The 16573-nt window shown below is 44.4% G+C and overlaps 1 protein-coding gene and 1 pseudogene across 4 annotated transcripts in view; one reads left to right on the top strand and one right to left on the bottom strand.

Moving 5' to 3' along the window:
- The window catches only part of LOC134935055 (caspase-7-like), a 45809-nt gene that overhangs the window by 19755 nt on the left and 9481 nt on the right, over window positions 1-16573 (bottom strand). The gene's annotated exons all lie outside the window — the stretch shown is intronic.
- On the top strand, window positions 3748-3867 carry LOC134937777 (5S ribosomal RNA; annotated as a pseudogene).

Genomic DNA, 16573 nt, shown 5'->3' with positions numbered 1-16573 from the left:
AAATAATGTTAAAAAAAAAAAAAATATATATATATATAAAAACCAGGAATATGGGCACAAGCGACCAATGGTGTCTATAGTAAAGGAACGTAAAAAGATTTTATATATAAAAAAAAATACATATTTATTTTTACACGATTTAAAAAATAGTAACACACTTTAGTTTAAGAAAAAAATGCTCAAACATGAGAATTCATATAAAATGGACAAAATTATGATTAAAAAGAAAAATAAATATAAAAGTACAAGGTACACATCGATTAGTAGTATATGTGTATAAAGTGCTTATCTTAGGTACAGGAGGTTGATCTGGGAAAGATCATGGAATGCCCAACGCGTTTCGTCCTTCAGGACTTCATCAAGGGTAGTGTGGTACTGGGACAGGGCTCCGATTTATACCACTGTCAATTAGAAGACTATGTGTGACATCACTTCCTCCCAGTGATGCTTGGGGAAAGCAACAATCTTCGTGTGTTTCAAATTTAAACAAATTAAATATGGGTGATATAAATGTCTTAAAACAAAGCTAATCATTAACACCAAATTATAAAACGAGTGGTTTGGTGAATGTAATCGATTGATTGTTCACAAATATACTGGCAGCAAGTACTTCCGCCCCACTTCCTGTGGTGTGACGGGCTCTTCTGCGCTTGCGCCCGCTCTTGTGTACGTGCTCAGGTGAAGGAAGTCTCTTCAAGGGCCCTTCTGCGCTTGCGCCTGCTCCCGCGATGGGTATCACGTCCCGGAAGTTACAATATTCTCGCCGGATGTCACGTTCGCGTCGTCACGTCGCGTATGGGAACCCGGAAGCTCTGTATATCGTGGAACGCATTCTGGGATCGGAACTCTGCGCGTCACTTCTTTTAGGAATTCCATTCAGCGGATGATATCCGGGATCTAGGCTTGAGACGCACGTGAACCGCAAATAGTGTTTCTGACAGCATTCCTTCAATAGTGGGTCCCAATGGCAAATCATTATTTCTTTTAAGATTATAGTCTGTGACTTCTTCATTTGGACAATATAGGAGTATAAAGTTTTCCAGAAAACATATGGAGGAAATAAAAAATATATATATATTACCAGAAAATCATGACGGACTTATTTATAACCAGATATGTATTAATTTCAATCAGAGAGATTGCAAATGTTGTATACGTAAAATATTAATAAAAGATAATAAAAAATATAATAATATATATATAATATATAAATTATGTTAAGAAAATAATTGTTAAAGTGCCTGTGCTAAATCTCTTATATCACTTAGGTATTTTTAATTTGTGCGAGAGTGTGAGTGCTGCGTTAATGTGTCTTGTAAGTAGTGCATTGGATAATATCCATACATCATAAGAGAAAGGTGAAGCCCAGAGGTGTTTAGGGGTTGTGTGAGTGAATGGTGATTAATTATTTGGTTTACAGCTGTTTCACTGGTTTAGGAACTCTTATGTGCATGCACTGTTTCTACAGCACCTAGTCTTCTCCGGAGGTCGCCCTCCTTGATACTGGCCAAGCCCATAAAAATGCTTAGCTTCCACGATCGGACGAGAGTGGGCGTTCCATTTTGGTATGGCTGTAGTCTACTTAGCACCAGTTCAGAGGTTTTTTCACAACTGAAATATAACCTAGAAATAAGAATAAAGCGCCATTCCCAAACACCACAGTGTTTATTAGAGGGGGGAGGGGGGGGGGTTATCAAGAAATATTTAAGGATTTAAAGAAAAGGAGAAATTTCATAGCTTTCGTTGAAACCAGCCGGATGCATCGTCCTCAATTGAAATATCCAAAACATTTCCCTTCTGGATAGCAGATTCGCCAAGTCGCCACTTCTTTCGCCAAGTGTAACATGTTCTATGGCTTTGTATGTTAAGGCCTCAGGATTGGAGTTATGGTATAACAGGAAATGCTTAGAAACTGCATGTGTTTCCACCTTATTTTTGATGTTCCGAACGTGCTCTTGGATCCTCAGTTTCAGCTGTCTCTTCGTCTTCCCAATATATTTTTTACCACAATCAATCACAAATCCACCAGGCAGACCAATAGTTGCCGGCATAGACTCTCTTACTTCAAATCTTTCTGAATATGCAGATGTTTTCCTGAGGAAATATGTGAACCAGTTACCATCATATCTCAAGGATACAACCGCAGTACTCAATTTGGTCAAAGATATTGAATGGAAATCAACATATCTATGGGTCACAATCGATGTACAAGCACTTTATACATGCATTGAACATACAAAGGGTGTAGCAGCATGCAAAGAATATCTGGACAATGACCCTTCCCTGACTGATTCCCATAGACAATTCATCTGTGATATCATGTTCTTCATTTTAACCCATAATTATTTTACATTTTTAGACAATTTTTACTTACAAAGCTGCGGAGCCGCTATGGGAACTATTTTTGCGCCAAGTTTCGCAAATCTATTTATAGGAATATGGGAGGAAACTTACATCTACAATGATCACCCTTTTAAGAATTTTATTGTGTTTTATAAGCGGTACATCGATGATATCCTGATGATCTGGGATGGTACTATGGAAGATTTTAATGATTTTTTTACTGAATATCTGGCACATAATGAACTGAATCTCACATTTACTTCAAAAGTGGACAAGGTACAAATTGAATTCTTGGATCTCATCCTTGTGGGGAAAGAAAATAGAATCATCACGAGGAATTACATCAAACCAGTAGACACCAACAGCTACTTGGATTACAGGAGTAATCACTTAAAACAGTGGAAAAACGACATCCCCTATTCCCAGTTCCATAGAATCAGAAGGAATTGCAGCGAAATAGAGGAATGCAATGACCAACTGGAGAAATACAGAAATAGATTCCTGGATAAGAAATATCCTATGAACATTCTTGACAAGGCGGTCACTAAGACAAGAACTTTGGAGAGAAATGACCTTCTAATGTACAAGAACGGGGAAACGAAAAAGGACTCCACTGCTTTCATCACGACCTACAGCAGACATGAGAAAATCATCAGACAATCAATGAAAACTCATTGGAACATCTTATTAATGGACCCTGTTTTAAAAGACATATTACCACCACAACCTGAAATTATTTTTAAGAAGTCCAAAAATCTTAAGGACTTAGTGGCACCAAGCATGCTGAGATTCGTAAACAAGAAAGAACCCCTCATCAGGTGTGTAGGTAGTTATAAGTGTGGACACTAACATCTGCAAGTATTTACATCCAAACCGGAAGACTTTCTCTGCAACAGGTGATATGAAAGAATTCAAGATAAAAGAATACATGAACTGCAACTCAACCTCTGTGATTCACCTTCTGGAATGTGATTGTGGTAAAAAATATATTGGGAAGACGAAGAGACAGCTGAAACTGAGGATCCAAGAGCACGTTCGGAACATCAAAAATAAGGTGGAAACACATGCAGTTTCTAAGCATTTCCTGTTATACCATAACTCCAATCCTGAGGCCTTAACATACAAAGCCATAGAACATGTTACACTTGGCGAAAGAAGTGGCGACTTGGCGAATCTGCTATCCAGAAGGGAAATGTTTTGGATATTTCAATTGAGGACGATGCATCCGGCTGGTTTCAACGAAAGCTATGAAATTTCTCCTTTTCTTTAAATCCTTAAATATTTCTTGATAACCCCCCCCCCCCCCCTCTAATAAACACTGTGGTGTTTGGGAATGGCGCTTTATTCTTATTTCTAGGTTATATTTCAGTTGTGAAAAAACCTCTGGTGAACTGGTGCTAAGTAGACTACAGCCATACCAAAATGGAACGCCCACTCTCGTCCGATCGTGGAAGCTAAGCATTTTTATGGGCCTGGCCAGTATCAAGGAGGGCGACCTCCGGAGAAGACTAGGTGCTGTAGAAACAGTGCATGCACATAAGAGTTCCTAAACCAGTGAAACAGCTGTAAACCAAATAATTCATCACCATTCACTCACACAACCCCTAAACACCTCTGGGCTTCACCTTTCTCTTATGATGTATGGATATTATCCAATGCACTACTTACAAGACACATTAACGCAGCACTCACACTCTCGCACAAATTAAAAATACCTAAGTGATATAAGAGATTTAGCACAGGCACTTTAACAATTATTTTCTTAACATAATTTATATATTATATATATATATATATATATATATATATATATATATATATATATATATATATATATATATATTATTATATTTTTTATTATCTTTTATTAATATTTTACGTATACAACATTTGCAATCTCTCTGATTGAAATTAATACATATCTGGTTATAAATAAGTCCGTCATGATTTTCTGGTAATATATATATTTTTTATTTCCTCCATATGTTTTCTGGAAAACTTTATACTCCTATATTGTCCAAATGAAGAAGTCACAGACTATAATCTTAAAAGAAATAATGATTTGCCATTGGGACCCACTATTGAAGGAATGCTGTCAGAAACACTATTTGCGGTTCACGTGCGTCTCAAGACTAGATCCCGGATATCATCCGCTGAATGGAATTCCTAAAGGAAGTGACGCGCAGAGAGTTCCGATCCCAGAATGCGTTCCACGATATACAGAGCTTCCGGGTTCCCATACGCGATGTGACGAAGCGAACGCGACATCCGGCGAGAGTATTGTAACTTCCGGGACGTGATACCCATCGCGGGAGCAGGCGCAAGCGCAGAAGGGCCCTTGAAGAGACTTCCGTCACCTGAGCACGTACACAAGAGCGGGCGCAAGCGCAGAAGAGCCCGTCACACCACAGGAAGTGGGGCGGAAGTACTTGCTGCCAGTATATTTGTGAACAATCAATCGATTACACTCACCAAACCACTCGTTTTATAATTTGGTGTTAATGATTAGCTTTGTTTTAAGACATTTATATCACCCATATTTAATTTGTTTAAATTTGAAACACACGAAGATTGTTGCTTTCCCCAAGCATCACTGTGGGAGGAAGTGATGTCACACATAGTCTTCTAATTGACAGTGGTATAAATCGGAGCCCTGTCCCAGTACCACACTACCCTTGATGAAGTCCTGAAGGACGAAACGCGTTGGGCATTCCATGATCTTTCCCAGATCAACCTCCTGTACCTAAGATAAGCACTTTATACACATATACTACTAATCGATGTGTACCTTGTACTTTTATATTTATTTTTCTTCTTAATCATAATTTTGTCCATTTTATATGAATTCTCATGTTTGAGCATTTTTTTCTTAAACTAAAGTGTATTACTATTTTTTAAATCATGTAAAATAAATATGCATTTTTTTTATATATATATAAAATCTTTTTACGTTCCTTTACTATAGACACCATTGGTCGCTTGTGCCCATATTCCTGGTTTTTATAACACTTTTTACCACTGCTGTTTTTATTTAGGGGCCTGCTGACACCCTTTGTACCAAGGGAGTGTAATTTTGGACATACATTGTACATATTTCTGAGGGCTAACCTACCACAAGTGGCGCTATTTTTTCTATATATATATATATATATATATATATATATATATATATATATATATATATATATATATATATATATATATATATATATAACCAGGGGGCAGATGTATTACGATTGGAGAAGGGATAAAGAAGTGATAAGTACAAGGTGATAACGCACCAGCCAATCAGCTTCTAACTGTCAGTATACATATTGGAGCTGATTGGCTGGTGCGTTATCACCTTGCACTGCTTTATCACTTCTCCAGTCTTAATACATCTGCCCCCAGGTTCCTATTTGGAGCACATGAAGTTCCAGGAAGAGGATTGATACAGTAGCCAAGTGCAAATTCCGTACCTCCCAACATGACCCTCTCCAGGAGGGCCAGAATGCTCTGCTCCTAGACTTCACTCTTAATTTATGGTTGCCATCACCGGTGGTGAAACACCTTTCTTTCCCATTTACCTGTTCAATGCAGGTGTCGGCAATCATAAATTAAGAGGGAAGTCCAGAAGCAGAGCATTGTGTCCCTCCTGGAGAGGGTCATGTTGGGAGGTATGAGATTCACATGCCTCATTGTCAGTCATGCTGCCCACCCCCCAATGTTATATGCTTTTCGCACTGATAGATTAATTAACAGTACAATTTATCATTCAAGTCATGTCAGGAAAGCGCATGCAATAAGAATTAAAACCTTGTTCCCCAGTAGCTAATCACATCAGTGAATTTGGTGATTGTATTGGGCACACACGGCCATCAGGCTGCAGAAACTGATCTGCAAAATTGTAATTTATAGGCTACCATGGCATCCTCCATCTGAAGATGCCAGTACCAAAGGGAGTGAAGCTCCGAGATCTAACCTTAGCAAACTGCAGGAAAACTTGAGTCATGTGGAAATGTGTAATACTGTGATTTCAGGGGCAGGTAAGTGATAAATAGGATCCAAACTAATTTGTAAAGGCTGAATAGCACTTTACACCTGATACTTCCACATTTCCAAGCCACAAGAAGCATGGATATATACTCATAAATACAGTGAACATTCACATCAAATAGAACTTTGCAATATATCAGCACAAAGTTCAGCAAAACCAGACAGTTCTTAATTGTTATTACACAACCTGACGGGGACCAATTACATAGGGCAGTGACTAGTGGGTCACCCGGCCACAGGTCTTACACCTCTGGCAGTTTCACTTTAAATGTATCCAGCTAAAAGCATTGAGACTCGGATATTTCTTTATTAGATACAATATATATCAAATACTACCAACTTCTCAGCCACCCAACACTGATATACCCAATGAGTAGAGTGACCAACTAAAGTAAAAATACATTTCATATTATAGTAAAAAATAATATCATATCCTCCAACTGTACTTTTTTGGTAGGTACAGTATCTTTTTTCTGTGGTCTGTACCGATTTTGACCCTCCATTTTTCCATGGAAAGTATGGGAAAGGGCGCCCCATTTACCCGTGGTCACGCCCCCTTTCCTGATTTGCACCGATTTTTCTGTGTAAAATGTTGGAGGGTATGTAATATTATAGTAAAATAATAATAGGCCAAATAGCTTTTGGAAGTTTCTGATCATTATACTTCTATAATGGACAGTTGCCTTAACAGATAACACTGCCTCACACGCCTGAGTCTAAAGGCCAGTACACACGAGGAGAGATGTGTGCCGAGCGATCTATCACAGAACGCTCAGCACACAGCGCGATGTGTGCTGAGCGAGGGGGGGGGGGGGGGGGCAGGACGCTCGCTTCACCCAGTGGTGAAGTGAGCGATCTGACTAGATTGCGCCTGAATGCAGGCAAATCTAGAACCGGCGTTAGCAACGCTCGGGGCCTCGCATCGCTATGGGGCATACACACGGAGCGATGTGTGCTTCGTTCCTAAGTAGAGATGAGCGGGTTCGGTTCTCAGGGAACCGAACCCCCCCCCCCGGACTTCACGTCACGATCCTGGAACCAAGTCAGGCTTGGGTTTGCCCACCTGTCTCGGATGCCAGAACGAGGCAAAACGTCATCATCCCGCTGTCGGATTCTCGTGGGGTTTGGATTCCATATAAGGAGCCATGCGTCCCCGCCATTTTCACTCCGGTATTGGAGAGTGTAGAGAGAGGACGTGTCTCCGTCCTCAATGGTAGTGTCTTGTACTGCATCTGTCCAGTCACAGTGGTGGCGTCCTCTGCCGCCATATGTCCAGTGCTGCTGTATAAGTCCAGTCCAGTGGTGCTGCATCAGTCCAGTGGTGGTGTCTTGTGCTGCATCAGTTCAGTCACGGTGGTGTCCTCTGCTGCCATATGTCCAAAAATTGCGGGCCACTTTCGGCATTCAGCCACCACGTGCCGAAGACTGGAGCACCATCAAACACTCCTGAACCTGCCCTGCCATCACCTGAAGCAAGAGGTGGTAACAGGGTGGAATTCAACACTATATGCTTCAGAGAATGGAGGAGCAGCAAAAGGCCATTCAAGCCTATACATCCACCTACGATAAAGGTAAAGGAGGGGGAATGCACCTGACTCAAGCACAGTGGAGAATGATTTCCATCTTGTGCAAGGTTCTCCAACCCTTCAAACTTGCCACACGTGAAGTCAGTTCAGACACTGCCAGCTTGAGTCAGGTCATTCCCCTCATCGGGCTTTTGCAGAAGCAGCTGGAGAAATTGAAGGAGGAGCTTAGACTGAGCAATTATGCAAAGTATGTGGGACTTGTGGATGGAGCCCTTCATTCAATTTGTCAGGATTCAAAGGCGGTCAATCTGTTGAAATCAGAGCACCACATTTTGGCCACCTTGCTCGATCCTAGGTTTAAAGCCTACGTTGTATCTCTCTTTCCGGCAGACACAAGTCTGCAGAGGTTCAAAGACCTGCTGGTGAGAAAATTGTCAACTCAAGCGGAACGTGACCCGTCAACAGCTCCTCCTTCATTTTCTCCCGCAACTGGGGCTGCAAGGAAAAAAGGATAAGATTTCCTAGCCCACCCGCTGGTGGTGATGCAGGGCAGTCTGGAGCGAGTGCCGACATCTGGTCCGGACTGAAGGACCTGCCAACGATTACTGACATGTCTACTGTCACTGCATATGATTCTGTCACCATTGAAATAATGGTGGAGGATTATATGAGTGACAGCATCCAAGTAGGCATGTCAGTATGTATACTGGCAGGAAAAATAGGCAATTTGGATGCCCTTGCACAAACTGGCTTTATTTTACCTAAGTTGCTCCCCCTCCAGTGTGTACTCCGAAAGAGTGTTTAGTGCAGCCGGTAACCTTGTCAGCGATCGGCGTAGGAGGTTACTTCCACAAAATGTGGAGAAGATGATGATCAAAATTAATTATAAATTCCTCCGGGAAGACCTTTACCAACAATTGCCTCCAGAAAGTACAGAGGGACCTGTGATGGTGGATTCCAGTGGGGACGAATTAATACTCTGTGAGGAGGAGGATGTATACAGTGAAAGTGGTGAGGAATCGGAGGATGAAGTCGACATCTTGCCTCTGTAGAGCCAGTTTGTGCAAGGAGAGATTTATTGCTTCTTTTATAGTGGGGGCCGAAACAAACCAGTAATTTCAGCCACAGTCGTGTGCATGTCCTGTTTATACAAAATAAGGGTGTGTGGGAGGGCCCAAGGACAATTCCATCTTGCACCTTTTTTCTTCTTTGCATCTTGTGCTGTTTGAGGCCTAGTTTTTTAAGTGCCATCCTGTCTGCCACTGCAGTGCCACTCCTAGATGGGCCAGGTGTTTGTGCCGCACACTTGTGTCGCTTAGTTTAGTCATACAGCCACCTCGGTGCAACCTTTTGGCCTAAAAACAATATTGTGAGGTGTTCAGAATAGACTGGAAATGAGTGGAAATTAATGTTATTGAGGTTAATAATACCGTAGGATCAAAAATACCCACAAATTCTGTGATTTTAGCTGTTCTTATGTTTTTTTAAAAATCATCCAGATCCAAAACCAGAAAGGGTGGTTTTGGCAAAACCAATACACAAGTGGTGAATTGGAACCAAAACAAAAACACGAAAAGTGCCCGCCGCACATCTCTATTTCTAACCAATCTAGTCAGATTGCTTAGAAATTAAGCAAAAATCGCTACGTGTGTACCCCTCTTTGGAGGGCGAACACGAGAACAGGAAATACAAATATTGTGGGGTTGATATATCAAGTGGTGAAAAGAGTGGAGAAGTGGACCAGTGGGGAAGTTGCCCATAGCAACCAATCAGCTAGGAGGTAGCATTTATCAAGGACATTCTATAAAATGTAAGACAATCTGAGTATATGGCTCTTTTGGATCCTAACACCCAGATTGCATTGTATTATATACAGGCCCTCATTCCGAGTTGATCGGTCGCAAGGCGAATTTAGCAGAGTTACACACGCTAAGCCGCCGCCTACTGGGAGTGTATCTTAGCATCTTAAAATTGCGACCGATGTATTCGCAATATTGCGAGCACAAACTACTTAGCAGTTTTAGAGTAGCTCCACACTTACTCTGCCTGTGCGATCAGTTCAGTGCTTGTCGTTCCTGGTTTGACGTCACAAACACACCCAGCGTTCGCCCAACCACTCCCCCGTTTCTCCGGCCACTCCTGCGTTTTTTCCGGAAACGGTAGCGTTTTCAGCCACACGCCCATAAAACGCCGTGTTTCCGCCCAGTAACACCCATTTCCTGTCAATCACATTACGATCGCCGGAGCGAGGAAAAAGCCGTGAGTAAAAATACTATCTTCATAGCAAAGATACTTGGCGCAGTCGCAATGCGAATATTGCGCATGCGCACTAAGCGGAATTTCACTGCGATGCGATGAAAAATACAGAGCGAACGACTCGGAATGAGGGCCACAGTATCTTTATTTCCTTTTCTCTTTCCCCTGACACCCTGGTGAGGCTGGAGATAATCTGTAGCAGGGATCATATGCTGTTTCCGCAGGATGCCCAATTCCAGAAATGTAAGGCTGGAAATTCTCCTCCTGGATGATATCATTCACCTCATGGTCTCCCCATGTAGCAGACAACATAGGGGCTGATTCAAACCTGATCGGTGCTGTACGTTTTCGTACAGCAGCGATCAGGTCTGAACTGCGCATGCACTGGTGCCGCAGTGCGCTGGCGCATGGCAGACAGCCGACGGCTGTCATAGCCCTGCGTTCACCTCTGCCTGATTGACAGGTAGAGGTGGTCGCTGGGCGGAAGGGGACAGGCCGGCGGCATTTGGCCGCCGTTTAGGGGGCGTGGTCCGGGTACCGCAGGCGTGCCCGGACTGTTGGGGGGGGGGGGCGGGCCGCGGCAGCTGCGTTACATCACACGCAGCTGCTGCGACCCTGGCAGTGACGAGTAGCTCCCTGCCAGTGCGCAAGAGGTGCTCTGGCTGGGAGCTATTCCTGAAGTACAAAAGCATCGCCGCTGTGCGATGCTTTTGTACTTGTGCGACGACTGATATGTGGGGCAGGCTAGCCCTGTGCTGGGCGTCTACCCGTATGTCTGTGTGACTGATCGTAGATGTGCTAAATTTAGCACATATACGATCAGGTCTAAATTAGCCCCATAGTCAATTCCATCAGAGACACATTGGTCTGATAACTTACTTTTTAGATCCAGTATCCTGGCTTTATTCAGTAACTACATGCAAATGGTTTGTTCAGCCAAAATATGTTTGCAATTCTGGACTAGACATGTCCCAGTGATGCAGTGCTTTATGTTGGCATTGGGTGTGCCAGCTCTGCCCCAGGAAATTAAACTGGATCCGCAGTGCATACACATCAGTGCGCTACGAGTGCCACCTACTATTTTGTGCTACACTCTATAAGGTGATGGATTGCTATGGGAAACTTCCCCACTCTTCACTGCTTGATACATCACCAGTCTTTGCTGCAGGAATCTATGTTAGCCCTATGCGCAAGTGTAATATCAAGCATGGAGATTCCATAAACCCAAGAGACTTTTGACAGCAGATGAAATATTCGTTTTAAAGATCTGCAATTAATTATTGGCGTAGATGTATGAAGTGGTGATATAGGGGGAAGTGGTATCAGCACACGTTATATGCGCAGATACCGCTCCCCCCATGTATTAATGCAGCAGTGTGCAAGATGACAGGGTCGCTATGCACCCCTGTCATTACTGGGAGATATGCATTGCTGATATGCAGGCAATGTAAGAACGGTCAGTCCGACACCTGCTGCCTGCAGCTACCTATTTCTACAGCTGTAGGTGTTGTTGCTCATTCACCACAGCAGGAACAGCTCTGTTCCCAGCTGTGGCGGCTGCAGGCTGCATAGGAGATCTCGCGAGAGTAGCGAGATCTCGCACATGCGCACTGGAGCTGACTGGGGAGAGACGCAGCGCATCAGCATTAAGGTTAGCCACTTGGTAAAGAGGTGAAGTGTTATATTAGCATGATACGTGCAGATATAATACATTTACCCCATTGTCTGATGTGATTACAGCAGGCTGGCTATATTAACTTGGTACCTAATAAGACACATAAAGGTGGAACATAGTACACACTGTGCATCAGAATCAGGTACACGGCTAGTGTCGACTTTAGAACATGCAGATAAAAACACTGGCTTTGGATTAAAGTCCCTCTGCCAGTTCTCAGTGATCTAGGGTCAGAGTCTCTGTGATAATAACTGTTTGATGTATTTACTATGTATTATGGGGGTAATTCCAAGTTGATCGCAGCAGGAATTTTTTTAGCAGTTAGGCAAAACCATGTGCACTGCAGGGGAGGCAGATATAACATGTGCAGAGAGAGTTAGATTTGGGTGGGTTATTTTGTTTCTGTGCAGGGTAAATACTGGCTGCTTTATTTTTATACTGCAATTTAGATTGCAGATTGAACACACCACACCCAAATCTAACTCCCTCTGCACATGTTATATCTGCCTCCCCTGCAGTGCACATGGTTTTGCCCAACTGCTAACCAAATTCCTGCTGCGATCAACTTGGAATTACCCCCTATGATCAGGACGTACACCCAGCGTTTCTTGTTTCTTTCTATCAAACTATCCCCTTTAGGAAAGGTAGAGTGTGGTTATGTATATTATAAACATTAATAATCTTTATTCTTACCATATTCAGGGCAGGAATACTAATATACATTGCCGCTAATCGCATATGTACTAACACATGCGATTATTATCGCAATGCAATGACAGAGGCCCCCTGCGATACCTGGTGGTCCGGATGTGCGGGGGTCTCTGTCACCTATCAGCCCCGGGAGTTGACTTCTCCAGTCAGTCCTGGGCTCCTCCTCCCTTGAGGTTGAGGGAATCAGAGAGCATGCCAGGAGGCAGCTAACATGCAGGTGAGGGGGCAGCATGAGGGCACAAGGCAATGCGGTAAGAGGCCCATAGGCTTTTATAGAGTATCACCATAAAAAGCTGGCAATACCCTCCGCATCAGTAAGTGGGCAGCCAGGGTTTACTACATTTGAGAATGCGGTTAAAACCCCGAAAACTGTGTTTTTACCGCATTTTTCCTTTAGTAAATACTGCCCACAGTATTATACTACATAGTTACACCACAGAAAAATAAGAATTTACTTTCCGATAATTCTATTTCTCATAGTCCGTAGTGGATGCTGGGGACTCCGAAAGGACCATGGGGAATAGCGGCTCCGCAGGAGACTGGGCACAAAGTAAAAGCTTTAGGACTAGCTGGTGTGCACTGGCTCCTCCCCCTATGACCCTCCTCCAAGCCTCAGTTAGGATACTGTGCCCGGACGAGCGTACACAATAAGGAAGGATTTTGAATCCCGGGTAAGACTCATACCAGCCACACCGTACAACTTGTGATCTGAACCCAGTTAACAGCATGATAACAGAAAGAGCCTCTGAAAAGATGGCTCACAACAACAATAACCCGATTTTTGTAACAATAACTATGTACAAGTAATGCAGACAATCCGCACTTGGGATGGGCGCCCAGCATCCACTACGGACTATGAGAAATAGAATTATCGGTAAGTAAATTCTTATTTTCTCTAACGTCCTAGTGGATGCTGGGGACTCCGAAAGGACCATGGGGATTATACCAAAGCTCCCAAACGGGCGGGAGAGTGCGGATGACTCTGCAGCACCGAATGAGAGAACTCCAGGTCCTCCTCAGCCAGGGTATCAAATTTGTGGAATTTAGCAAACGTGTTTGCCCCTGACCAAGTAGCTGCTCGGCAAAGTTGTAAAGCCGAGACCCCTCGGGCAGCCGCCCAAGATGAGCCCACTTTCCGTGTGGAATGGGCTTTTACAGATTTTGGCTGTGGCAGGCCTGCCACAGAATGTGCAAGCTGAATTGTACTACAAATCCAACGAGCAATCGTCTGCTTAGAAGCAGGAGCACCCAGCTTGCTGGGTGCATACAGGATAAACAGCGAATTAGATTTTCTGACTCCAGCCGTCCTGGAAACATATATTTTCAGGGCCCTGACTACGTCCAGCAACTTTGAATCCTCCAAGTCCCTAGTAGCCGCAGGCACCACAATAGGCTGGTTTAAGTGAAATGCTGAAACCACCTTAGGAAGAAATTGAGGACGAGTCCTCAATTCTGCCCTGTCCGTATGAAAAATTAGGTAAGGGCTTTTATAGGATAAAGCCGCCAATTCTGAGACACGCCTGGCTGAAGCCAGGGCTAACAGCATTATCACTTTCCATGTGAGATATTTTAAGTCCACAGTGGTGAGTGGTTCAAACCAATGTGATTTTAGGAATCCCAAAACTACATTGAGATCCCAAAGGTGCCACTGGAGGCACAAAAGAAGGCTGTATATGCAGTACTCCCTTGACAAACGTCTGAACTTCAGGAACAGAAGCCAGTTCTTTTTGGAAGAATATTGGCAGGGCCGAAATTTGAACCTTAATGGACCCTAATTTGAGGCCCATAGACAGTCCTGTTTGCAGGAAATGCAGGAAACGACCCAGTTGAAATTCCTCTGTAGGGGCCTTCCTGGCCTCGCACCACGCAACATATTTACGCCAAATACGGTGATAATGTTGTATGGTTACATCCTTCCTGGCTTTGATCAGGGTAGGGATGACTTCATCTGGAATGCCTTTTTCCTTCAGGATCCGGCGTTCAACCGCCATGCCGTCAAACGCAGCCGCGGTAAGTCTTGGAACAGACATGGTCCCTGCTGGAGCAGGTCCTTTCTTAGAGGTAGAGGCCACGGGTCTCCCGTGAGCATCTCTTGAATTTCCGGGTACCAAGTCCTTCTTGGCCAATCCGGAGCCACGAGTATAGTCTTTACTCCTCTCCTTCTGATTCTCAGTACTTTTGGTATGAGAGGACGAGGAGGGAACACATACACTGACTGGTACACCCACGGTGTTACCAGAGCGTCCACAGCTATTGCCTGAGGGTTCCTTGACCTGGCGCAATATCTGTCCAGTTTTTTGTTGAGGCGGGACGCCATCATGTCCACCTTTGGTTTTTCCCAACGGTTCACAATCATGTGGAAGACTTCTGGGTGAAGTCCCCACTCCCCCGGGTGGAGATCGTGTCTGCTGAGGAAGTCTGCTTCCCAGTTGTCCACTCCCGGAATGAACACTGCTGACAGTGCTATCACATGATTCTCCGCCCAGCGAAGAATCCTTGCCACTTCCATCATTGCCCTCCTGCTTCTTGTGCCGCCCTGTCTGTTTACGTGGGCGACTGCCGTGATGTTGTCCGACTGGATCAACACCGGCTGACCCTGAAGCAGAGGTCTTGCCTGACTTAGGGCATTGTAAATGGCCCTTAGTTCCAGGATATTTATGTGAAGTGACGTTTCCATGCTTGACCACAAGCCCTGGAAATTTCTTCCGTGTGCGACTGCTCCCCAGCCTCTCAGGCTGGCATCCGTGGTCACCAGGACCCAATCCTGAATGCCGAATCTGCGGCCCTCTAGGAGATGAGCACTCTGTAACCACCACAGGAGAGACACCCTTGTCCTTGGAGACAGGGTTATCCGCTGATGCATTTGAAGATGCGATCCGGACCATTTGTCCAGCAGATCCCACTGAAAAGTTCTTGCGTGGAATCTGCCGAATGGAATCGCTTCGTAAGAAGCCACCATCTTTTCCAGGACCCTTGTGCATTGATGTACTGACACTTGGCCTGGTCTTAGGAGGTTCCTGACTAGGTCGGATAACTCCTTGGCTTTCTCCTCCGGGAGAAACACCTTTTTCTGTACTGTGTCCAGAATCATCCCTAGGAACAGCAGACATGTCGTCGGAATCAGCTGCGATTTTGGAATATTTAGAATCCATCCGTGCTGTCGTAGTACTACTTGAGATAGTGCTACTCCGACCTCTAACTGTTCTCTGGACCTTGCCCTTATCAGGAGATCGTCCAAGTAAGGGATAATTAAGACGCCTTTTCTTCGAAGAAGAATCATCATTTCGGCCATTACCTTGGTAAAGACCCGGGGTGCCGTGGACAATCCAAACGGCAGCGTCTGAAACTGATAGTGACAGTTCTGTACCACAAACCTGAGGTACCCTTGGTGAGAAGGGCAAATTGGGACATGGAGGTAAGCATCCTTGATGTCCAGAGACACCATATAGTCCCCTTCTTCCAGGTTCGCTATCACTGCTCTGAGTGACTCCATCTTGAACTTGAACCTTTTTATGTAAGTGTTCAAGGATTTCAGATTTAAAATGGGTCTCACCGAGCCGTCCGGCTTCGGTACCACAAACAGCGTGGAATAATACCCCTTTCCCTGTTGTAGGAGGGGTACCTTGATTATCACCTGCTGGGAATACAGCTTGCGAATGGCTTCCAATACCGCCTCCCTGTCGGGGGGAGACGTTGGTAAAGCAGACTTCAGGAACCGGCGAGGGGGAGACGTCTCGAATTCCAATTTGTACCCCTGAGATACTACCTGCAGGATCCAGGGGTCCACTTGCGAGTGTGCCCACTGCGCGCTGAAATTCTTGAGACGGGCCCCCACCGTGCCTGAGTCCGCTTGTAAGGCCCCAGCGTCATGCTGAGGACTTGGCAGAAGCGGGGGAGGGCTTCTGTTCGTGGGAAGAGGCTGTTTGCTGCAGTCTTTTTCCCCTTCCTCTGCCCCGGGGCAGATATGAGTGGCCTTTTGCCCGCTTGCCCTTATGGGGACGAAAGGACTGAGCCTGAAAAGACGGTA

Source organism: Pseudophryne corroboree, chromosome 6, assembly GCF_028390025.1.
Source record: "Pseudophryne corroboree isolate aPseCor3 chromosome 6, aPseCor3.hap2, whole genome shotgun sequence".
In the NCBI taxonomy this organism is placed as follows: Eukaryota; Metazoa; Chordata; class Amphibia; order Anura; family Myobatrachidae; genus Pseudophryne; species Pseudophryne corroboree.
This window is presented reverse-complemented; position numbering and strand designations above follow the sequence as displayed.